The following is a 24,873-nucleotide window of genomic DNA, read 5'->3' on the forward strand; positions in this document are numbered from 1 at the left end:
GAGCTCTGTACCCCAGAAACTTCTACATAAGAAACGTACATCATTCTGACTTTGACTGTTTACATGAGCAAGATAAGGAAAAATGAAGAGCAATACAAATGAATTACCAACGGAGTACCCATAACCCCACGAACCCACCCCCCCATCGCACTAACGTCCAGTCCAGAGCAGCACATTAAAAGCAAAAGCATTGTCTATAAAAGCATGATCTGTCGTTGCACAAGAAACGATGTCCTGTACCAACCAAGTAGAAAGTTAAGCCGGGTCGAAGGGCATTGCCATCGAAACGGGCTCCAACTCCAAGCCACGATAGTTCATCCAGCGCTTCCAGATTTTAAAGTGTTTAAGCAGGCACCCTCTGGCCGTAAAGATGGGAATCTCCAAACCCATGCAGAAGTCCAGGCGTTCTTCCATGTAGACACTGAGGGCGCCACCGGTGCCTTCCAAGCCCGAGCAATATCCCTTTTAGCCAAAGTGAACCCTAGTAGCATAAGATGGTGTTTGTATATGTTGCCCCCAACCCCTTCCATAACATGTAGGAGTACCAGCTTCGGCGAGCAGGGGAGGTCCCAATGTAACACTTCGGAGAGGCAGGCCATAACTCCCCTCCAAAATCGCGCCAAAGCAGAGCAGTGTCAGACTGTATGCAGCAGAGTACCCTCCTCACGCTCACATCTTAGATACACAGGGGAAGCCACGAGACCTGCCCTCCACAGCCTAACCCTGGTAAAGTATACCCGATGAAGGTACTTGAACTGGATAAGGAGCAGACTTATGGCTATGGCCACCCCTCGCGGGGAGGCCAGGGCCTCCGTTCAGTCCTCCTCCTCCAGCGGGCCCACGTCACCCTCCCAGGCCTCCCTAAGGTTCTGCATCATGGGGGAACTATGAGTAACCAGGGACTGGTACATTTTTTCGATCTTGTGGTCTTGGAGATCTCCCATCAACACCTTCGCCTCTATCTGGCTAAACTCAGCCAATGACTTTAAGCCCTCCAAACTAGGGGAAATAGCGTGCCTGAACTGAAGGTATCTGTAGAATTGGGTTTTTGGCATATGGAAATCCTTCTGTAGATCTTGAAAGGACTTCAGGACTGGCCCCCGCATTATGTTACCCAGAGAAGAGATACCAATACTGTCCCAACCACGAAACCGAAGCAGAGTAATCAATTGTGGCAGTAGCCGATTGTGCCAGGGAGGGGTCTCCCGCGTCAACCTACTCCACCAGCCCATCCTCCGTAGAGCCTGCTGCCAGATTTGGAATACAACCTTTGTGACAGACGGCAAGGAGTTGTGTAGTGGTGCAGAATAGAGTATAGTGTGTAAAGTAAGATCCCCCATACACCTCCGTTCAACAGCATACACCGGGTCAGCCCTATCCCCATACCACCACCATTCAGGACTAGCAGGTGCGAGGCCATGTGATAAAATAAAATATCAGAGGTCGCCAGCCCCCCACAGTATGTGGATTGAAAATAAGTTCGTAGGGCCACTCTCGCCACTCCACCAGCCCATAGAAACTGTCCCAGGGCCGCATTGACCTGTCGGAACCATCTGGGAGGGATCAGATATAGGTGATTTTGCAAGTGATAGAGCAGGAGCAAGACCATCTTGAAGATGGCCAACCGGCCATATATAGACAGAGGCATATGAGACCAAGTCTTAAGATCCTCCCGCACGCGATCCCATACTAGAGCCAGATTTCTATCCCAAGATGTGGTAGGCGAGTCCGATAAAAACACCCCCAAATATTTCATCCCCCCAGAAACTACCTGAACCGAGGATGCCCAGGAGCCGAAACACATCATTGCCCCGAGAACCCAGAGGGTAGACTTTCGAGGGTTCATGTACAAGCCAGAGGTCTCTCCAAAAATCTGAATGATGTGAAGCAGCCTCGGTCCCGTCCTATTTAAATTGGTGAGAAAGAATAGCACGTCATCGGCATACAGAGCAATACGATCAGACTGCCCATATGCCCATTCAAAACCCGTCACTTGAGCGTCGATCCGCACCCAAGCAGCCAAGGGTTCCATAGCTAATGCGAACAGGTAGCGAGACAATGGGCAACCCTGCCTGGTGCCTCGTCCAATAGAAAAAGTGGAGGAGATAGAGCCCGCCACGCGCATAGACGCGATGAGGTCGGTATAAAGCAATGTCAGGTAGGACAGGAAGCGAGGTCCAATATTCAGCCTGCGTAGGAGCGCAAATAGATATACCCAACTAAGGGAATCAAATGCCCTATCTATATCTGCCAGTGACAACGCTGAACGGTCGCCACAGCTGCATGTGCACGATGAATATTGTGACGAGTCACCCGCTGGGGCATAAACCCGGCCTGATCGGGATGGACTAGGGAAGTAATATGAGACCGGAGGCGGTTGGCCAACGCCTTAGCCAGAATCTTGGCCTCCACGTTCAGGAGAGAGATAGGGCGGTATGACGGATGTTGATCGGGAGGTCTACCAGGCTTGTGGAACATCACCACTTCTGCGTGTCTCTAATCTCGAGGCAGCAGGCCCCGCTCCCTGGCCTCCTCCACCACCCTACGGTAATGGGGCCCTAGCTGTAAAAAATATTGTTTAAAAAATTCACATGGAAAGCCATTCGACCCTGGGGCCTTTCTCGGGTGCATGTCGCCCAGAGCGGCACCAAATTCTTCCTCCGTGAGTGGGAGATCCAGCTCCGTGCTCACCTCGTCAGATAATGCCTTAGGCGGGAGATCGTCCCAGAAGCAGCCTATAACATCTGCAGGTACACACTCTCTGGGGGCATATAACTCTGCATAATGCAAAAGGAGTTATTTTGACAAGTCAAATTTACAGCTTAAAACGGCCATAGGCATGCTGTCTGTGTGCAACTACCTGGCTGCGCACGAAGGTAGTCTCTCATGTGCAGTCTGCATGTAACCAGCCCAGTATGCCTTAACCTAGCTGCACCACAGTGGCCTTATCTTGAAAGGTGGACATTAGTGGTTAGCACTCTCAGTTCAACTACCTTGAATTTACAGAGAATGAGGCTCAGGTAGTGAGATTCACACACAGTAAAGGTCTAAAAAGCAAAAAAGCAGGTGATCAAAAGCAACACAAAATCCAGGTGGACTAAATGGGTAGAAATAATTTGCAACAGGATACAGAAGACTCAAAGGACAAGTTTTGTTGTCAGATATAACTGGGATGCACGGAATTAAAGAGACGTTTCTCCGAATACAAGAATTCTGCAGATGCAGGCTTGAATTATCTTGAACGCAGCATTGGATGTTTTGTTCATACTATTGGAGGAGCAAAGCACTGCGTTGATAATGGTGGTCCTGTGCAAGATCGAATTATTAATTGTTGATAATTAACGTCTTGAATACCATCTGTGTATTTACTATAACATTGCCATCTCTTTTGCATCATTATCTGTTAAAATGTCGATATTGCTAGATAATATGAGAGAAATGCCTCATAATATGTTTAATAGGTTACTAATCGGCATAGTTTGCCTTCCCGTGCAAATAATTCGTCTTCCTTTGACAAATGATTGAGTCAACTCTGCATCATACGTTAGTACACCAGGGCTGCATGATTACAGCGGTCCTGACTGTAGTGCACCTGCTATGTGTTATTACTAATACATGTGAGGCCATTTTCATTATAGCACCAATATCATTAGCTTTGTCAAAGTGGATAAAGTGGCATACATGAGAAGTTGACAGGAAGGCATAGATTTGTGGTAAACTATAGCTGTATTCTATGGACAATGAGGGAATTGAGGTGCTGTGTTGATAAGAATGGGTATGTTAATGTCAATTCACTAAAATATTAGGGTTAGTGGCTCCCACACCGTGCTCCTTTTGATCCCTAATGACATCATAGAATTGACACTTTGTCCCACATTCCGTTTCTTACTAGCCTTCTTCCAATTTGCCGCTGAGTGGCTAGAGTAAGGGCAAGGAGTGGAAACTACGAAGAGCAAACAGAGCTCTAGGAGCCCTGCTATATTTTTGCAACTTAGCTGTTTTTCTGACTCCTCTGATCAGCGGCTGAAAAGACAGCTGGGTTCCACAGGACAAGCCAAGGGCAGCATCTGACCTAATTCGCATGCATGAAAAAGTGAGATGGGGACTCCCAGTGACCCAGCAAGGAGTTTAGCAAAGAGGCAGAAAGAAATATTGGCTTTTTCCTATCGCTACTTTTGTATTCTTCAAATACTCTCTAAAATATCATGTACATTACTTGGGGCTGATCTAGCAAGCCTGCTGAAGAGTTTGGTTTGTCACTTTACGAAAAAAACACCAGTCACTATTGAATTGAAGTATTTCTCTGGCTGCATTCTTTCGTGCATTCCTCCTGTTGTTGCTGAGTGAGCTGGCGTGTTTTTTGGCTCCAGCAATGCGCTGTAAATAGAAAAAAACAACATATGATTTTCGTTTTTTTCTTTCCCATTATAATAGGTATGGCAGCCTGAAGCAATGCATCTGGTACTACACAGAGACACGTGCGTTACACGCGCACGACAATTCTTTGCAGCTCACATATTTTACGTGGAATTGTATTTTTTTTTTAATTAAGAGTGCCCTATTCGATGAACTCTCCTGAATGTTTGCCCTGACTATTTGCACTGACATAGCTGTCAGACAAAGACTTCTCCAGAGCCAAACTGCAGTGAATGAGACTCAGTGTGATACATTTCAGAAGTATTTGCAAATATTTAACATGAATTTACACATGGAAAGAATTTGTTGAATATATACAAAAAAGTGAAAATAGTAACTGTGCATGCACCTCAGCTGAGTGGGAGACGCTAAGCAAATCCTAGCTCGCATAGCGACGAGGAACAATTACGTTCTCTACGGTTACTATGTTAAAGTTTAGTAAGGATTGATGAGTGTAAGGTATGTACTTGTATATCGTAAGTGGTGCTCAGGCAACAAAGCACAACTTAGGAAAAGCTGTCTTCGGAAATACAGGCAGCATGGCCGGTAGAACAACCATACAGCAGGTTCATAGACAGACTGGATATGTTTTAAGAGGCAGTACACACGTGGCTCGAGACATGCAAGGGTGCAAAGGCCCTGGGTGGAAGAGTCTAATCCTTTGCCCTATCTAATTGGAGCAGAGACCAGCACAGGTCTTACACTGTCAGGGGATATGGAGCTTCAACAGACAGTAGAAAATTCAGGAAAGAAAAAAGAAAAAGAGAGTGAATGTATAGCCTAAATATACGATATTCAATGCTCAATAGTGAAATACAGAAACTGAGAAAGACTTAAGACAATAAGAGGAACGGAACAGCACTAGAACTTAGCTTACTAGGCCTACGATACATCACAGAGACAAGAAGAAAGTCAACAGTGCAGTTGTAGTGAAATCAAGAGTAGAAATCGCAGATAGGATTTTAGAAGTTAAGAGAAGGATTGTAGAGGTTAAGGCATGGGTACTCACAAACTTTCTCTCGGGGGCCAAATTTACAGTGTGGTTTGTGCCCGAGGGCAGCACCGTGGAGGCGGGGTCATTGGGGGAGGGGGCGGGGCTAGAGCAACCAAAAAAACCTGTGACCATGAGGTGGAACACAGGCCCCTGCAGCGGACGCCTGCGTCCACTGAGCCACCGGATCCGGCATACACATCTCTCTCTCTCTCTCTCTCTCTCTCTCTCTCTCTCTCTCTCTCTCTCTCTCTCTCTCTATTTCCCTCTCCCTCTCTTTCTCCCTCCCTCTGTCTGTCTCCCTCCCTCTCTCTATCTCTCTCCTTCTCTCTCTGTCTCCCTCCCTCTCTCTGTCTCCCTCCCGCTGTCTCCCTCTATCTGTTGCCTTCTATCTGTCTCCTTCTATCTGTCACCCTCTCTCTCTCTGTCTCCCTCTCTCTCTCTGTCTTCCTCTCTCTCCGTCTCCCTCTCTCTCCGTCTCCCTCTCTCTCTGTCCCCCTCTCTCTCTGTCCCTCTCTCTCTCTGTCTCCCTCCCTCTGTCTGTCTCCCTCTGTCTCCCTCAGTCTGCCTCCCTCCCTCTGTCTGTCTCCCTCTGTCTCCCTCCCCCTGACTCCCTCCCTCTGTCTCCCTCCCTCCTCTCTCTGCCTGTCGCCCTCCTCCCTCTGTCTGTCTCCCTCTGTCTCTCTCTGTCTGTCTCCCTCCCTTTGTCTGTCGCCCTCTGTCTCCCTCTCTGTCTCCCTTTGTCTCCCTCCCTCTGTCTCTCTCCCTGTCTCCCTCCCTCTGTCTTCCTCTCTCTGCCTCCCTCTGTCTGTCTCCCTCTGTCTGTCTCTCTCTGTCTCCCTGTCTCCCTCCCTCTCTGTCTCCCTCTCTGTCTCTCTGTCTCCCTCCCTCTCTGTCTCCCTCTCTGTCTCTCTCTGTCTCCCTCCCTCTGTCTCTCCCTCTGTCTCCCTCTCTCTGTCTCCCTCTCTCTGTCTCCCTCTCTCTGTCTCCCTGTCTTCCTCTCTCTGTCTCCCTCCCTGTCTCCCTCTCTCTCTGTCTCCCTCCCTCTGTTCCCTCCCTCTGTCTCCCTCCCTCTGTTTCCCTCCCTCTGTCTCCCTCCCTCTCCGTCTCCCTCTCTCTCTCCGTCTCCCTCTCTCTCCGTCTCCCTCTCTCTCTATCCCCCTCTCTCTCTGTCTCCCTCTCTGTCTCCCTCCCTCTGTCTCCCTCCCTCTGCCTCCCTTCCTGTGGCTGGCTCCCTCTGTCTGTCTCCCTCTCCCTCCCTCTGTCTCCCCCTGACTCCCTCCCTCTGTCTCCCTCTGCCTCCCTCCCTCTGTCTCTCTCTCTCGGTCTCCCTCTCACTGTCTCCCTCCGTCTTCCTCTCTCTGTGTCCCTCCTTCTCTGTCTCCCTCCGTCTCCCTCCCTCTGTCACCCTCTGTCTCCCTCCTTCCCTCTCCCTCCCACTCCCTGTCTCCCTCTGTCTCCCTCTCCGTCTCCCTCTCCATCTCCCTCTCCATCTCTCTGCCTCTCTGTCTGTCTCTGCCTCTATCTGTCTGTCCCTGTCTCTGCCTCTATCTGTCTATGTCTGTCCCTGTCTCTGTTTGTCCCTGTCTCTGTCTCCCTCCCTCTGTCTCCTTTTCTGTCTCTGTCTGTCTCTGCCTCTATCTGTCTGCCCCGTCCCTGTCTAAGCCTCTATCTGTCTCTATCTCTGTCTGTTTCTGCCTCTATCTGTCTCTGTCTGTCTGTCCCTGTCTCTGCCTCTATCTAGCTCTGTCTGCCCCTGTCTCTATCTGTCTCCCTCCCTCTGTCTCCCTTTCCGTCTCTGTCTCTGCCTCTATCTGTCTGCCCCCTCCCTTTCTCTGCCTCTATCTGTCTCTGTCTGTCTCTATCTCTGTCTGTTTCTGCCTCTATTTGTCTCTGTCTGTCTCTGCCTCTATCTGTCTCTATATGTCCCTGCCTCTATCTTTGTCTCTCTCTCTGTCTCTATCGCTATCTGTCTCTGTATGTCTCTACCTCTATTTGTCTCTACCTCTATCTGTCTCTGTCAGTCTGTCCCTGTCTCAGCATCTATCTAGCTCTGTATGCCCCTGTCTCAATCTGTCTCTGCCTCTATCTGGCTCTGTCTCTATCTCTATCTGTCTCTGCCTCTATCTGTTTCTGTCTCTATCTGTCAGTCTGTCCCTGTCTCTGTCTGTCTCTGTCTCTATCTCTACCTGTCTCTGTCTGTTTCTGTCTCTCCCTACTGCCCTCTGTCAACCTCTGTCACCTCACCCGACTCTCACTCCCTGCTGTCCTCTGTCATTCTTTGTCACCTCACCCCCCCCCCTTGTGTGGCAGCTGAGGCAGCTTCCCTTCCCGGGCACACACACAGCCCCACCGAGTACTTCACAGGTCTTTAAGAGACCATTTACATGATAACGAGGCTTTGTTGTATTTCACCTCTTCTTAGCGCCCCTGCAGCTCCACTTGGACGATCACTTGAATCGCCCAGCCCCCACAGAGCAGAGTCTGTGTTTGCTGACACTGTAAAAAAAAAGAAAAAAACACCGGTACGATGTCTGCAAGGTCCGCGGGCCGCCAAGAAAGGCTTGCCGGGCCGCTGGCGGCCCGCGGGCCGTACTATGAGTACCCGTGGGTTAAGGGAACAACTAATGTCTTTGTGGTACAGGGAAAGAGTAACAGGAGCTCAAGGATGTACACAAATGGCACTGCGACAGCACGTGGAAACTATAGCAGGTAATTGTAATTCTAATTGTAATTGTGTTTATATAGCGCTTACAAACCCTGATGAGGAATGGAAGTGCTTTATGGTGATTAGCACTCTTCTCCGGAGGTTTAGTGGTTAAACCAGTGGTTAAATGTTGGCTATTGCAATTATTCATGTGCTCTCAAGAACAAAACATTGCATACATTTACTCCAGTTACGTTGTGATATATTTTATCAATACCCGTTAGGTGTGATCATTATTGGAGCTAGGTAGTTTCGGGTGAATGGTTGGTGAGATAGATAGGCTGCTGGAAACTAAATGGTAAAAATAGGTTACAGGGATAGGGTTTTAAAGCAGGAGAGGTTATGAACAATGAAATGAGGTGTCAGCCTTTTGCAGAATTACAATAAGAGACAATAAGGCAGACCGAGAGGAAGCTATAGTCAGAAATAGAAAGCATGCGGAAGAAGGAAGGTAATGAGAGGGTCACTGAAGAAAGAAAGGAGAGGAATAAAGTCTATAGGAATCAAGTGAAATTAAGGAATATTTAGTTTTTTCATTCAGGGTTTTATGAGTATAGTGGAAGGCAGCTTCCTGAGATAGCAAGCAATCTAAGGATGTAAGCTGTCGGAAACAATCAGAGGTTGTAAGCTGTAAAAAGAAAACATTTTACATAATGCTCTGTATTCGAGGCAGACAGCTTAAAGCATGCTAGTTTGAGTGTACAAATCATTTAAACATTAAGGGGCCGATTCCAATCCTGGAAAAAGGCTGTACGAATCGTTGTACGGAGCGTTTTCCCCGTACGACTCGTACCCGGTAAACTTTCCGTACAACCTAGGAAGTACAATTTGTACAGAAAGCCTATTTCCGTACGTTTTGTTCAAAAGCCCGTACGGGTAAAAAAAAACTACGATTCTGATCCGGAACAGCTTGTATGCGACGTCCGGACGTATTTAAGCAGCGGTTTCCGGCCCAGCAAGTACGATTCGTCCCTACGTCACTCCGTACGGCTCTTTTTTTACGGGAGCCAAACACAGCCGGAAAAGCGGAGTCCTACGTGAACCGCTACGCAACGGAGCCCCGGTACGCGACGTACACCCCATGAACCCCATCGTACGTGTCATCCCAGTCCTCTTGGCCTACGACCTGGTGCACCGGACCCGATGCACACGCCGCAGAAGGTGAGAACAACACCCAGGGGCCAGGTGGGGGTGAGGGGCAGGAAACATACCCCATACCCAATGCCAAACCTATAATATGGAGGCCATACATTACCACCAGGGTCTGGTCACTTGGGGGGGCGTGTCCAGCAACCCCTGCGGAAGTGGACATATACGGTGCGACATGTACCCCTACGGCACCATTAGAACAGTGATACGGACCGTACACACGCAATTAATGCGTGGGTACGGTGCGTGTCTCATGTACCCCTACGGCACCATTAGAACAGTGATACGGACCGTACACACGCAATGAATGCGTGGGTACGGTGCGCGTCACACGTACCCCTACGGCACCATTAGAACTGTGATACGGACCGTACACACGCAATGAATGCGTGGGTACGGTGCATGTCACATGTACCCCTACGGCACCATTAGAACAGTGATACGGACCGTACACACGCAATGAATGCGTGGGTACGGTGCGTACCACACGTACCCCTACGGCACAGTAGAACTGTGATACGCACCGTACACACGCAATGAATGCGTGGGTACGGTGCGTGTCACACGTACCCCTACGGCACCATTAGAACAGTGATATGGACCGTACACACGCAATGAATGCGTGGGTATGGTGCATACCACACGTACCCCTACGGCAAATTAGAACAGTGATACGGACCGTACACACACAATGAATGCGTGGGTACGGTACGTACCACACATACCCCTACGGCACAGTAGAACAGTGATACGGACCATACACACGCAATGAATGCGTGGGTACGGTGCGTACCACACATACCCCTACGGCACAGTAGAACTGTGATACGCATCGAACACACGCAATGAATGCGTGGGTACGGTGCGTGTCACATGTACCCCTACGGCACATTAGAACAGTGATACGGACCGTACACACGCAATGAATGCGTGGGTACGGTGCGCACCACACGTACCCCTATGGCACAGTAGAACTGTGATATGCACCGTACATGCGCAATGAATGCGTGGGTACGGTGAGTGTCACACGTATCCCTACGGCACCATTAGAACAGTGATACGGACCGTACACACGCAATGAATGCGTGGCTACGGTGCGTACCACACGTACCCCTACAGCACAGTAGAACTGTGATATATACCGTACACACGCAATGAATGCGTGGGTACGTTGAGTGTCACAAGTACCCCGTTACGGCAGCAGTACATTTGGGATACGTACATTTGGCGTACACACGCCAGGAATGCAGGCTTACGGACTGGCCCTGCATGTTACCTTCATATTGGTGTGTGTGTAGGTCCAGGCCAGCAGTGTACTGCTCCAAGGGGGTGCGTGGGTGGGTGCAGAGGACTCCCAGCAGTGTCCAGACATATGAGGGATGGGTGCATATGACTACCAGCAGTGTCCAGACATATGGGGGTGGGTGCAGAGGACTCCCAGCAGTGTCCAGACATATGAGGGGTGGGTGCATTAGACTACTAGCAGTGGCCTGCAATATGAGGGGTGGGTTCATATGACTCCCAGCAGTGGACAGAGATATGGGGGTGGGTGCAGAGGACTCCCAGCAGTGGACAGAGATATAGGGGTGGGTGCATATGACTCCCAGCAGTGTCCAGACATATGGGGGTGGGTGCAGAGGACTCCCAGCAGTGTCAAGACATATGAGGGGTGGGTGCATTAGACTACCAGCAGTGGCCTGCAATATGAGGGGTGGGTGCATATGACTCCCAGCAGTGGACAGAGATATGGGGGTGGATGCAGAGGACTCCCAGCAGTGGACAGAGATAGGGGGGTGGGTGCATATGACTCCCAGCAGTGGACAGAGATATGGGGTGGGTGCAGAGGACTCCCAGCAGTGGACAGAGATGTGAGGGGTGGGTGCAGAGGACTCCCAGCAGTGTCCAGACATATGAGGGGTGGGTGCATTAGACTACCAGCAGTGGTCTGCAATATGAGGGGTGTGTGCATATGACTCCCAGCAGTGGACAGAGATAGGGGGGTGGGTGCAGAGAACTCCCAGCAGTGTCCAGACATATGAGGGGTGGGTGCATTAGACTACCAGCAGTGGCCTGCAATATGAGGGGTGGGTGCATATGACTCCCAGCAGTGGACAGAGATATGGGGGTGGGTGCAGAGGACTACCAGCAGTGGACAGAGATATGGGGGTGGGTGCATATGATTCCCAGCAGTGGACAGAGATATGGGGGTGGGTGCATATGACTCCCAGCAGTGGACAGATATATGGGGGAGGGTGCAGAGGACTCCCAGCAGTGGACAGAGATATGAGGGGTGGGTGCAGAGGACACCCAGCAGTGTCCAGACATATGAGGGGTGGGTGCATTAGACTACCAGCAGTGGCCGGCAATATGAGGGGTGTGTGCATATGACTCCCAGCAGTGGACAGAGATATGGGGGTGGGTGCAGAGGACTCCCAGCAGTGTCCAGACATATGAGGGGTGGGTGCATTAGACTACCAGCAGTGGCCTGCAATATGAGGGGTGGGTGCATATGACTCCCAGCAGTGGACAGAGATATGGGGGTGGGTGCAGAGGACTCCCAGCAGTGGACAGAGATATGAGGGGTGGGTGCAGAGGACTCCCAGCAGTGTCCAGACATATGAGGGCCAGTCCATTTCACAAGTCCAAGGGGGGACGTAGGGGACTGCCTCCACCCCTACCTTGCCTGCACAAAGTAACCTCAAGGTTTGTTGACCGGGGGGGGTCAGGGGGGGCATCATCAGTGGCAGTACCAGGCACCGCAGGGACAGGAGGGGGATGGGTAGGTGTGGTGGGTGCAGGGGTGGACGTCTCCACCACAGGGGGTGGGGCAGCGCCAAAGGTGGAGGTAAGCACGGCGCTGCACACTGCTGCTAGTGCATCCATCCTAACCGCTGTACCTGAAGATCCCCCAGGGCCGACGGAGGGTGTGGTGGCCAAGGGATGGGGTGCAGAGCTCTTGGGGGAGGGGGTGGACATGGTGGGGGACTCAACTCCCGTGCCCGGGGACTTCCTCGCCCGCTTGTGGGGTGGTGGCTCAGTGGGTGCGAGGTCCAGCTCACCCATAAAGATGTCCTTGGGTGAGAGTTTGGCAGGGGAGCTAAGGGGAGTGGTTTTGGAGGAAAAGGGTTGTGAGGACTGCGGACTGCGACTGTGGCTGTGTGTATGTCGTCTGCCCCCAGACCCTGTGGGTGTGCCTACAACCCCTGAGTGTGCGTGCCAGGAGGTGTGCGCTTTGCCTTACTTGGGGGTGTGCTGCCTGTGTCTGGTGGGGTGCGTACCTGTGACTGTCTGGGTGTGCGTTGGGCAGGCATGGGAGAGGGCAGTGTGGATGGGTCCAGGGTAGGGGGGGACAGGGCGCTGCAGGAGAGTAACTGCTGCCATCAGTGAAGAGTCCATGGACCGCAGAATCCTGCGTTGGTCAGACATCGTTGCTAAAATGCCCTCCACGAACGACACCATCTGTGTGAGCAGTTTAGTGTGTTCATGGAGGACATACAGCACCGATGCCTGCCCAACCTGCAACTGCCGCAGTATGTCCACAGACTCTTCACTGAGGGCAGCAGGGGTGTCAGGGGCAGGGGGTGCGGTGCCTGGGCCGAAGGAGACATGGTGGGACTCTGCACGGACAGAAGGGACGGGAGCAACTGGGAGGGCGGAGATGGTAACGGAGGAGGCGGGGACAGATGTGGGGATGATGCCAGTTGCCGCCTCCTCAAGGATGTCAGCCTCGGACCCGTCGGCGTCGTAGCTGCTCTCGCCTCCAGACAGGTCCTCCGACTGACTCCCCTCGCCCTCCGTGCCACTGGCTCCTACTGACTCCACAGCACTGGTGGCACTGTCGCTGGGTCCCTCCTCCAGGTCCATGCAGGTGTCTCCCTCGGGTGCGGATGATGATGCTGTGGGAAAAGAGAAGAAACCGAAATGCATCAGTCACCTGTATACATCTGACACATGAGCACAAAAACAATTGGTCACAGTGCATATCAGGCAATGCATCATGAGTAACAGCTAGATTACTCCGCACATATGTAAGCCCTGTACTGCCCAGTTGGTAGACCCACTATGCCACTTGGACACCAGGAAAAAAAGAACACACCAGGCCACAACTTGAATGAGAAATACACTGAGAAGCTAGTGTCTGTGAACCGGTGAGCACAGCAATATAATGAAGTCATGCCACCTCTTGTTTACCATGAAAGAAACAGTAGTGGTGCACCCAAGTTAAACTAACACATCTCAATACTCAAGGTGTCACCACACTCAGAGAGCTGTAAGTACTTTGGAACACTAAACGAAAAAATGTTGTTACCTTGGGACTCACAATACTTTACACAATCGACATGTTTTGAATGTGGCAATTCGCCATTTCGTGAAATGAACACTCATGTGCATGCATGAAATATGTTGCACAAGGCAGTGCACACAAAAGGACATTTGCACTGTCATTGAAGAAGCTGGCACCTTTTCTAAGAAGCAACTGTTAAAAATAAATGGTGCTGCAGAAAGTACATATACATGGGCCCATGGAGGTCTTGATGTCTTGAGACTCGTTAGTTTGTATCACCAACAACAAAGGAGTCTCACAAAATCAAGACCACTGTGGGAACATGTATATGGAGAATCTGCAACACCATTTAATTCTAACAGTGGCTTCTTTGAAAAGGTGCCAGCGTGTTCCATGAAAGTGGAAATGTCGTTTGGTGTGCACTTCCTTGGGAGACTTTTTCCATGCAGGCACATCAGTGTTCTTAACAGAAATCATCAAATGACCACATTTAAAACATGAAGAACTGTTGACAAGTGCTGTGAGTGCCAAGGTACAATTTTTTGAGAGTAACAACTTGAATTATGTCAGTTGTCACATGGCCATCCGTCACCTGATTACACAGTTGGTTACACATATGACCTACTGCCTGTCATCTGGAGTGGCACACATGTCCACACCCAGGACAATGCATAAGCTAATGGGCCGGCAATTGGGTTGTAAAAAACGCCTAGCTGTACTGTGGGGACACCCTAATGGTAAGCCAGAATGTACACACAGATGTCAGCACACAAAGTCCAAACTGCGTTGCATCTGAACCACACACAGGTGCCAAAAATGTATGAGCAGGATTCATGTTTTTAAAAAAAATTGACACAGGCTGCAAAGCACGAACATTAAGCACTGGCCAGCATCACAGGGGCACTGCACGGTGAATTTATGTACAGCCAATTTTCACACACAGGTCAGACCTGGCAAGGAAAAATCAGGGTTGGCCATGTAGGCCTCTCCCGCACACCCCCCCCATACCTGAGTGAATGTGATTGATACAGATCAAGAAGTGACACCTCTTATTCAGGGTTACAAAAACTGTGCAGCAAAAATTGCAACATTTACTCACCATCACCTCGTGGGGCTGGCAACACATATTTGTGATAAACAACCATCAACAGATTGTTGTGAATAGCCACACAGGCACTGCCCAGTGTGAGTATGCACAAGCAAAATGGTGTATCCCTGTCCAGTGGACACATGTAGCACACATTTTAAATATACAAACTATGCCAGGGAACAATGCCACAGAGGCAGACCCCTGCAGAACCCACAGAGAATGTGCACAGTGTTGGATGACATACATGATTAGGAGGCCAGGGTGTCTCAGGGGACTGTAGTGGGCACACTGCTCCGTGTTCCTGGAATGAGCTGACTGTACCATGATCAACCGTCATGGCACTATGCATACCTCCCACTCATGCACATCATGTCTGAGGCCACAACATTGGTCATGCATGGTGCAAGGGTGTTCATTTGAAAGCTCACACTCCTATGTTGAGAATCATCATCATTGCCAACAAATATGGACCCCCAACATAGTGAACAGGTCATGGCACAGGCAAGGTACCAACACAAGTCACAGACCACCCTCCCACATGATGCAGAAAGCAATGTGCACTTTGATCTTCTGGCAGCCTAGATGACCATGTGCAAATGTGTTTACACACAGACCAGGAGACACATGTCAAGGAGGTGAAGGGATGAAAAAGAGCACCAGGTGACATTGGGGAACAGAAAATGCACTGCACATATAAACTCTGGGAGTGTATCCAGGCTACAGAGCACTTCCAAACATACAGCCATGTACCTACCCCCTCCTTGCTGCAGTCTCTCCTGTAACTGCCTATCGAGGTCAGGGAAGACCACCGCCAGGACACGTCTCATGTGGGGGGTCAGGCGTCGGCATCTGCCGTGGGGGCGAGGAGGGTCGAACCCCAGCTGGACCCGGGCGATCCTCCGGGTCCAGCACCGGATGTCCTGCCACTTCTTGCGGACCTGTGGCAGCTGCCGACGACGCTCCCCCTCAGATCTCACGGCCCTGACAATGTTGTTCCAGATCACCCCCTTCTCGTAGGCAGTTACCTGTCAGGATGACAAAGTGACACAACATCAATACACCTGCTCCATGTCCCAGAGACACACATTTGAACATCTTTGAAATGTTGAACAGGGCATAGGATGCTGACAGGAAATGCTTCATTCACAATAAGAAATTGGCCTGTGTGCAAGCCCCAATGCACTACATGGCATTGAAAGTCAACAGGTGGCATGAGGGGTGCGACACACTCACTGATCATGCCACACACTGTGCAGCACATGCAACAGAAGGCTGATGGCCAGCACGCGCAAAGCAGTCACATGTCCCACTCCACTGACGCACCCTCAGCAGACTAGACATACACACCCAAGCACAGATCACTCGCCTGTCATTGACAACAGCGGATACAACCCTCACTCTGCACATGTGCCACTTGCCAGTGGGGTGTCACAGGTGTCATGCTAGCTCTGCAATTCAGACACACAGCACGGCTTACTTGTCACATCAGATGGGTTGATCTGTTGCCTCCTCCATGCAGCTGTGGTGCAACACTTCACATAGACACTCACTCACATGTAAAGGAACATTCACACACATCAATGTCCATGAGGTCGTACACATCATTTGGACACTCTCACCACAGGTCGACTCAACTCATACACATCTGTGGGTACAGTCACCTGTCACACCGGGGGGGACCACCGAATCACCTCAGGACAATAGGAAAAAAAGCCACCAAGGATTTGCCAGGCTGAATGTGTCATGCACTATGCAGTGAAAGTCACAGTAAGCACAATGCAAGTGAGGAGTGCACACAGGAACTACATCATGCTCTGCATGCGAGACATCAGCATGTCCCCCCCTGGGACCCACTCTAAACAACATTGCATGTCTGTCCCACCTGGACACAATATTGACAGTCACACAACAGGTGCATAGGCAAAGGTAGTAGACTCTGCACTCACCTGCTCCCCTGGTCTCCCATACAGCTTGGTGTACTGTGGGAGGAGGCAGTCCAGCAAGGCCTCATTCTCCTCCTGGCTGAATGGCTGGGCCCTCTCCACAGTACGTGACATGGTCCAGAGGAAGCAGAGACAGCAGCAGTGTAGTCGACTGGAAAGTTGTGCAGGCAAGTGCCCTCTCATGGGTTTTGGCTGCCTTATATCTGTCTTGCTGAGGGGCATTCATTTTGAGGAGTACATAGTGATTGGTCATACTCATTAGCATCGTACGTTTACTCCAATCCCTTTAAACATACACCAATGACAGCATTCGCATTGTTCAAATTTTGAGCATCATGTCAAGTCAACAACCACTTTGCAACATTGTATTTTGTGGCCAACTGACTGTTCCAGGACACCTGATCGACACTTTTCAACTGAAAACTCTGTCTCCATGACAACCAGCATGCATTTAGGGCCTAAGACTTGTCCCTTATGTGTCCCCTATGTAATTTTTAAATCCACACACAGGTACGGTGTGTTTCACACGTACCCCTACGGTGTTGCAAATTGGCAGCGATTGGATTAGCATTAGCGGAATCCATCTTGTATTTAGAGGCTATCTTGTCCATTTTGTGGAAACCATTTTGTATTTCTGGCAGCCATTTTGTTTACCATGTGCTGCCACATGCTCACCATGTGCTTTGTCCTCCCTCAGTGTTGACTGCTCTTGTAATCGGCCTAGAAACAAACTATATTTAGCATCTTCCACCTTTGCACATGCCCAGTGAGTTTTCAGCTGTCCTTGCAGCTGTTAGTAGTATGTAACTGTCAGGATGTGTTTACTAGCATTGGCAAACTGTTAACTCCTCCTACTTGTCGACTGTGCATTTCTATATGACCTTATATGTACATAAAACTTTCTCCTGTACTTGTACCGCCTTCTTTTAAGCCCCTGTGTCGGATGCCCAAAGGATTGGTCGCGACGAAGGATTGGAATCTCGCTCTGGACGCGATCGCTGCCCGATGAGACCCGAGTCTTGGCAACCACGGCGTTTTTCCTTTCTTTCTGATCTGACCATCCAGGTGGTGCCGGTCCTCGACTGAGATCTCTTCTGTTGATTCGCCGTGCAGTGACCATTTGGTCGATTTTAGAACTTGGCAGTTGGAACCTGGACACCAAGTGATTGGTAAGTGTCATTCTGCGGCGCTTGCTGTTGGTTTTTATGCCTGGGATTGGTAAGGTAGTTTAGTAACACTTACTGCGGCTTTTGTATTTTGGAATTTGTGTTGGCCAACTTAGATTTCTATGTGATTCATATATAAATTGCAATTTATATAGGCAGGTAATGAGGAGAATTTTCTCTATCTGAATTGATTTGAACGGCTCATCGTACTAAAGGTACCTTAAGTGCTACTTTGATTATAATACTGCATATTCTGCACTATTTTTGGCATGCCTGTTTTTAGCACACTTCGTAGGATGTGTTGCTTTTGTAGTGGTACCAATTTGAGACTCGATGAAGCACAACCGGCCCCCCCGGAGGGTACGCCTAATAGGGATATGTATATTAAGTATGGTCTTTCTTCTATAATGTACAGCACATTATGGAATAAATACACTCGTAAGGATCCTGAGTTGCATTGGCCTATGCATGGGTCATTTGATTTACGAAAGATTGAGTATGTGGAACAATGTATGTTTAAGCGAAGGACTAGGCAAGATATGTTTGACTGTACGAATGTGGGAGAAAGAAGTGCGTGAACGAATGAAGCATGAGCAAGCCTTGATTGAAAAAGAACAGCGAAAGAACATTTATGCGAAAGCATTGGAGCTGAAACACAAAGAAATAAAAGAGTTAAAAGAGAGAGAAGATAGGGAGCGCAATTTACAGGTAACTGGCCAATACGCTGTTCGGCGGCCCCTTTATCCTATACTTAATAAACCACAAGATGATTTCTTATTATTAGATCGTCCTCCACCTCCCTATACTGTTCCTTCTGCCCCTCATGAGTCAGATGAGGACTCCGGTTCGGAGAAACACAAGGCACGAGAAACTTGTTCTATGTTGACCACTGAGCGTGCGTCCCAGCTTAGATCTGCTGCTCGTAAAGCAGTTTGTAGCATTGCCCCTGCCTCTGAACTTCTAGATAGTATGAAAGGGTGGCAGGAAAGGGAGCAGCTGTATTTTACTGAGGTGTTTGCCGCAGAGGTCCTTGAGCTGTTTAGGAAATATTCTGAGGAGTTAGAGTCCGACGATGTAGTAGTTAATTGTAAGCAAATGCGTGATGGTCTTTTTGTTTCCCCCCAGGTGAATGATACAATCAGGCGTTTGGTTAAACTCCGTGTTGATGCAGTCCGTTTGCGAGAGGAGAAAAAGGCTGCAGACGTAGCTGCACAGACATCTCAGACCGGCATGGCACAAGCTTCTATCTCCGGAACAGATAAGACTATGATAGTTCATGCGAAACCTATGCGGGAGGCCGCGCCTTTGTATGTTCCTCCTAAAGGACAGGGTACAAGTACAATAAGGCTTCTATCGATGCTAAGGGTTATTTTATTTATAATTGGGTTTACACTCCTTGGAATAGGACGGATGTCATGGCACTTAAAACTGCATTGCCTGATCCGTGGAAAAATCCAGCCGCTTTTTATGAGGAAGTTGAGGGTGCTATTAGCTCTTGTACTATGACTTTGCCTGATATTGATTTATTTTTTCGGATTGATATTACCACCTGATATGTGGAGAACTGTTCGTAAAATTGATGATCGTGCAGCTTTTGGGGCGTTATGGAAAGACTTAGAACAAATGGATGTAGAAAGGGAACCCGCACAGAAGCCATGTCAGTTAATTTTAGATCTTCCGCAGCTATATTAGTTAAGTTAAAAACAATTATTCCCCCTTAAAAAGATAGATTGGACTGTTTTAGCGTCTTGTAAGCAAAAGGCAGATGAATTGGTCTCTGATTTCTTTACACGTTTTGAAGAAGCATTCCACGATTTTAGTGGCCAGTCATTGACAGATGACACGGGCAGACATCTGTTTGTTGATAAATATGTCGCTAACCTGTTGCCAGGAATAGCTAGTCGCCTAAAAGCCAGTGAGAGTTCATGGACTACCTCTTCTCCGGTTTCTCTCTTGATTATGGCTCAGTATTATGAACGCCAGGAATTAGAAGCAAAGGGTTATGAGGATAAAAAGACTAAAGAATTAAAAACAAAGGTTATGTTGGCTCAGGCTTATGGTCCACCTTTTAGAGGTAGTGATAGAGGTGGACGTGGATCTTATGGTTCGTCTTTCCCTTCTTATACTCGTTCGAATTTGTCTGTTGACCAGTGTGCGTACTGTAAGAAATTTGGGCATTGGGCTTCCGATTGTCCAGCACTGCGTGCTCAGCAGTGTCCACGTGGTCGGGGACAAATGAGAAATCGTTCAGGATATTCAGGGCCTAGAGGAAGCACAGGTGATTGTGCTAGGTTTGATGCTAATATACGTGGGCAGGATGGGTTTAACACTTTTGATAGAAGGAACCAATATCAAATGTCCGACTATGTGCTGTCTGATTCTCAAGATTCTGCTTATGTCTAGGATTGCCTAGGATGGGGTAAGGAATCAGTTGAAGTTCCAGTAGATCAGAGGGGTCCCTATGTTACAGCACATGTTTTGGGTTCTACTGATCAGTTTCTGGTTGATACAAGAGCACTCGTAGCGCCTTGTCTAAACAATTGGTTCCAAGGGCTACCCTGTCTGGCTTAACCATTACATCAATAGGTTTCGATGGAACCCCTTCCCTTAGCCCACTGTCAGAACCACTTGCATTCCATGTGGATAAATTTACTGCTCCATGTCCATTTTTGCTTTCCCCGAATCCACCAGACAATATTGTGGGTCTTGATATGCTCAAGTATTTCAGGGCTACGATACGATGTTCTCCAGAAGGTGTATGTGTTATCTTGAATGACAACCATCCTGTGAAGGAGAGAGCTTGTCTTGTTAAAGAGGATAGTGCATTAGCTTCACTCCCTAGTAATGTGTGGGCTACTTCAGACACTGATGTAGGGCAAATGGTTATTCCACCAGTACATATTAGTGTGAAGGAGGGCGCTGTGCTGCCACGTTTGCCTCAATACAAAATTTCACAGGAAGGTGAAGAAGCACTCATACGTATTGTACATGATCTCATTGAAGTGGGGGTTGTTGAGGAAGTTCCTTACAATGTTTGTAACAGTCCGATTCTTCCTATTCTGAAAAAAGATACTGACACTAGGATTTACTGATTCATTATTGATTTGCGAGGAGTTAACAAGATTGTAGTACCACAATACCCCGTGGTTTCTGACATAACAACACTTCTTACTTTGGTTCCTCCGACAGCAACTACATTCTCTGTGACAGACTTGAAGAATGCTTTCTTTTCGATCCCTATTCATCCTGATAGCCGATATTTGTTCGGTTTCACTTTGAATAATCAATCGTATAGGTTTTGTAGGCTATACTGAGAGTCCTAGTATTTACAGTCAAGCATTAAAAAGACAACTTGATTCTTTCGTTTTGCCTGAAGGTGTGGCTCTCATACAATATGTCGATGAGATCTTGTTGGCAGCCGATACCCCTGAACAGTGTGAAAAATGTATTTTGTCCTTGCTTTCTTTTCTTGCTTCCCATCATCACAAAGTGTCACAAAAGAAATTGCAATATTGTAGACCGAAGGTAACCTACTTAGGTCACCTTTTGTCTAAGGAGGGCCGTGCACTTACACCAGATCACATTCAAGCTATTTTAGACACACCAGTGCCCCGTACTCAGAAAGATGTCCGTGCATTCATTGGTCTTACTTCTTTTTGTAGACAATGGATATTAGGGTTTTCACACATTGTTAAACCCTTGCTAGCACTTTTGACTAAAGATACTCCAATGCCCCTCCCATGGACAGATGAATGTGAGACTGCTTTCCAACAGTTACGACAAGCTCTTTGTTCAGCACCAGTGTTAGGTACTCCAGATTATACGAAGCCTTTTACCCTCTATGTACATGAGAAAGATGGATGCGCATTGTCAGTTTTAGTGCAGACACACAGTGACAAACAGCGTCCCTGTGCATATTTTACAGCAGTACTTGATCCTGTTGCTCGTGCGTTACCTGGATGCTTCCGTTCAGTTGCAGCAAAAGCTGTGTCAATACGTCAGAGTGAAGGGATAGTTTTGTCACATAAGCTGTTGGTGCTAGTACCCCATGCGGTTGATGCCCTTTTAAATCAGACGAAGACGCAGCATTTAACTAGTGCTCATCTGACAGGATACGAATTGACATTGTTGGCCCCTCACATTACACTAAAGAGATGTGCGATACTAAACCCAGTAACAACAGAACAAAGTAGGTGAAGGTCCAAGGGAAAGAATTTAAAGACCAGCAGGTTGTATATCCCCTTAATCAAATCACTATAACACTAATCAACCCGGGTCTGGTGCTGAGTCAACAAAGAAAAACAAAAAGCATATCTACTAAATCTGACATCTCTAGTTAGAAGAGAACCCTTCTAGGAACAGAACCCATCAATCACCGAGGAGTCAGTGTGTTTGTCATCATCTGGGTCTGTCTCTCTTGATACACCGCACCAGGTCTAGGTGGAACGACCTGATTGCGAGTAAAGAGAAGTGGCATACAGGGGTTGCAGTCAAATCTCCACTAGAGATGACAAGAAGCAAAAGGTAAATTCTCGCTCACGTGAGAGGGGTTGTAAAAGTGCAGCACTAAATCATAAAGAGTGAATAAAAATGGCTAGGGGAACTCAAAAGTGCTTTAATTAGTAGAGTACCTCTGCCAACATTAAAAAGCAAAATGGCAACTCAGCATAAATACTTTGTCATTATGCTCATTGTCCATAGTATCTGGTCGACATGTTTCTGCCCACTGGGATCTGTGTAGTATCAAGGGCATTCATCAGGACCTAAATTGCTGCTACTATGTAAAAATGTGTGAAAGTATAAAAAATTATTACAGACATTCCTACCACCGGTTGAGCTCAACAGATGTCAAAACCGGATACCTAGGAAAGTAAAGAGACATGGATAAGAAATGCGAAAAATCATCAATGTTGACAAAAACAGCAAACAACAGTATCTAAATACCGTCTTGGAACACACACATTAGTGTTTTATACATCCAATAATGTATTAGATTGCACTTACCCCAGAATTCTGGGTGATACCCTCACCTCAACCTGGTTTCTACTCAGGGAAGGGGGCCCCGCTCTGATAGGGGGAAGAAGAAAAAGAAAAGAGGCTGCTAAATAACATGCCAAAATCTTTATGTTCCCCATCAAGATGGCTAAAAAGTATAGAGATTGTCCATGTATTTATAAGGGTGGAGGCAAAAAGCATGGCAGTGATGGCTTTAAAATAGTTTTGCACCTAGTTGGGAATCAAAAAAGAACTCTAACAGTTCAGAGAAAGGTTTGGATTATAATGACAAGCAATGGAAAGACCCAAAACTTGTTCTTCAGAGAACAACCAGTGTTGTAGGCTACTGTATTGTAGAGAAAAACTCTAAGTTTGAAAAGCAGTCACAGAGTACAAGCCACGCTTACCTCTCCGTCGGTACCCCGGGGCGGTCTATGAGTAAAAGACCGGAGGTACCGACGTGAGCGCGAGGGAGTGCTTTATAGCTAACTGGATTGAGAACAGGTGGGTCTGTTTCACTGGGGTTACTGCGGCGAAGCCTGTTGAATTTAGAACGGCGTGAGGACCCAAATCACACCGTAGAGTACTGCGCATGAGTAGGATAGTGCGCTTTCCCTGTGCCTGAGAGTGCGCATGTGTTAGGTTATACACACTGTTCTAATACAGCTCTCATGCTGCAAGGTGCTTATTCTAGACTTGTCTCACTAGATTAAGAACGAATGGTAAAAAAGAAGAATTTCAATGTTTTCGTGGAATGCTGGCTTCTGCGAGTAGACCGTGAGGGTCATTGCGGAACCTGTTATATTTGAATTTAGATTCAACGTGAGAGCCTTGAAGAGGGGGCTCACAGATGTAATAAACTGTCCATGTGTGAAATGTATTAACTAAGCCCCTTGCCTGCGCGTGTGTCGGTCTATGTACACACAAACCCACCGAGCTCAAGAGTAACAATAGAGGTGGGGCCTGACCAGTTAGATAAAATCAGAACTGGAAACCGTAAAGATTGTAGCGGAACCTGTTGTATTTGGATTATAATGCGACACAATGGTCATATCAGAACCTGATCTATTTATATTTAAATGCGACATGAGAGCCGAAGAGAGAAGGCTCACAGATGTGATAACCTGCGCATGTGTTAAATGTAATAACTAAACCGCTTAACTGCGCGTGTGTAGATCTATGTACACAAAAGCCAACTAGCTCACAAATAACACAAGAGGAGCCGGACCTATCAGACAGAATCGGAACTGAAGACAAGGGTGTTGACTAATGTGAAATAAATTAGGGTCAAACTCCTAACCGCACACACAGCTTATAACAAAAGCCAGGGGATATCGTCATTAAGTCCTGTAATATCCGAGTGTAGACGAAAAACCCATTTTTGTTCTCTACAGAGGAGAAAGCGTTGGATGTCCATAATGTGTTGGGGAATATAGGGTTGTTCAAGTATTACCCAGCGCAGATCGGTTTCCCTGTGGCCTGCTGAGATGAAGTGGCTGGTGAGTTTGGTGGCACTCTTCCTGCACCGAATAGTGCTCTTATGTTCTGCAATCCTAAGTTTGATTTTTCGAGATGTCATCCCCACATAGTTCTTGTCACAGGGACACTTTATCAGGTAAATGACCCTCTCACTGTTGCAATTGGTGTGTTTGTCAAGCCGCCAGGGTCTGTTCGTCCCAATATCGATTTCAGTGGTGTGCGAAGTCTGGGGGCACACCGAACAGTTCCCACAGGGAAAGTGGCCTTTTACTGAAGGTAAACCCCAAAGGGGCACATCTGCGGATCTGCTAAGTGCTCGAGGCCGTGTGTGTATCAGCTGATCCTTGATACTAGGACTCCTTTTGTAGGCAAATAAAGGAGGAGGTAATATCTTCCCTTCAATTTTAACCACTCTCCAATTCTTGAGAATGCTCTTCTTCAGTGCATTAGAGTAGCTAGAGAAAGTGTTAACACAAGTAATCCTGTTCTCCTCAGTGCTTGGATTACAAATTCGTTTCTCCAGGAGAGACTCCCTGTGATTATTAAAAGCTCTCTTCATTGATGTTCTTACGGTTCTCTTGGGATATTGCCTATCCAATAGTTGGGAAGAAAGTTGGTTGGCATGTTCGCAGTATTTGGAAGTTGTTGAACA

The 24,873-nt window shown here is 48.1% G+C and overlaps 1 long non-coding RNA gene across 1 annotated transcript in view; it reads right to left on the reverse strand.

The window, feature by feature from the left end:
• Positions 1 to 333: 333 nt before the first annotated feature.
• Positions 334 to 24,873, reverse strand: part of LOC146865832 (uncharacterized) — a 266,254-nt gene continuing 241,714 nt past the window's right edge. The window contains exon 4 of the long non-coding RNA XR_014970339.1: positions 334 to 4,377. This is a non-coding gene — a long non-coding RNA (uncharacterized LOC146865832). The remainder of the gene's footprint in view (positions 4,378 to 24,873) is intronic.

This window comes from Triturus cristatus, chromosome 2_1, assembly GCF_964204655.1.
Source record: "Triturus cristatus chromosome 2_1, aTriCri1.1, whole genome shotgun sequence".
NCBI classification, from domain to species: domain Eukaryota; kingdom Metazoa; phylum Chordata; class Amphibia; order Caudata; family Salamandridae; genus Triturus; species Triturus cristatus.